The sequence below is a fragment of the Etheostoma cragini genome, chromosome 15, assembly GCF_013103735.1.
Source record: "Etheostoma cragini isolate CJK2018 chromosome 15, CSU_Ecrag_1.0, whole genome shotgun sequence".
Classification (NCBI taxonomy): Eukaryota; Metazoa; Chordata; class Actinopteri; order Perciformes; family Percidae; genus Etheostoma; species Etheostoma cragini.
In genome coordinates this window covers 1,010,586-1,011,601 of record NC_048421.1, presented here as the reverse complement: position 1 = coordinate 1,011,601, position 1,016 = coordinate 1,010,586, and positions in this window count along the sequence as shown.

Sequence of the window (1,016 nt, the reverse complement as noted above, 5' to 3'; positions counted from 1 at the left end):
ATGGACACACGGCCTCTGGGCCTCATGGACACACGGCCTCTGGGCCTCATGGACACACGGCCTCTGGGCCTCATGGACTCATGGACACACGGCCTCTGGGCCTCATGGACACACGGCCTCTGGGCCTCATGGACACATGGACACACGGCCTCTGGGCCCTGGTCCGAGTCCTAACTGGAATATCTCACCGTAGAGGAGGTAACCACAGGTTATGGCGACATTCAGCTTGACCAGACTGGGGTCACCCCTGCAAAACAGGGGAGAACAACATGTTAATAAAACACACACACAAACCCACAAGGCACAACTGCAGGTCCCATCCCGACCCCCCACGAACAAACAAAAACCTGGTTTTTGAGCGGCCTGAAGTTTAATAATAATAATGTATACTTATAATAATAATAATAATGTATACTTATAATAATAATAATGTATACTTATAATAATAATAATAATGTGTACTTTATTAGTCCCACTAGGGGAAATTGTACAACTTACACTCTGTTGTCATTACACACAGGCCTGAACTACACACACACATGCTCAGGGCCTATACACACTATTGGAGAGATGTCAGAGTGGGGCAATTTGGTTGTACAAAAACCCAACATATTTCTATATTTATTTCTATATTTTATTTTTGACTCGAGGACAACAGGAGAGTTAACAGTCTTTTCTTCAAGCACAGCTCCACGTCATACAATCAACTCGTGTGCACGCGGCCACGGTCGGCTGCCAGCTGATCGGTGTCAGGTGAACTCTGCAGGATGACAGTCTCAGGATTGTGTATGTGCTTGTGCTTGTGTGTGTGTGTGTGTGTGTGTGTGCTCGCATACGTGTGTGAGTGAATGTGCATACACGTGACTGACGCCAGGATCAGATGTCTATTGAAACAGAGACACTAGAACCCGACTGATAAAGGATTTTAAAGGCCGATACCAATATTTGGTTATTTAAAAATCCGATATTTCGGCTATCTATCTATCTATCTATCTATCTATCTATCTATCTATCTA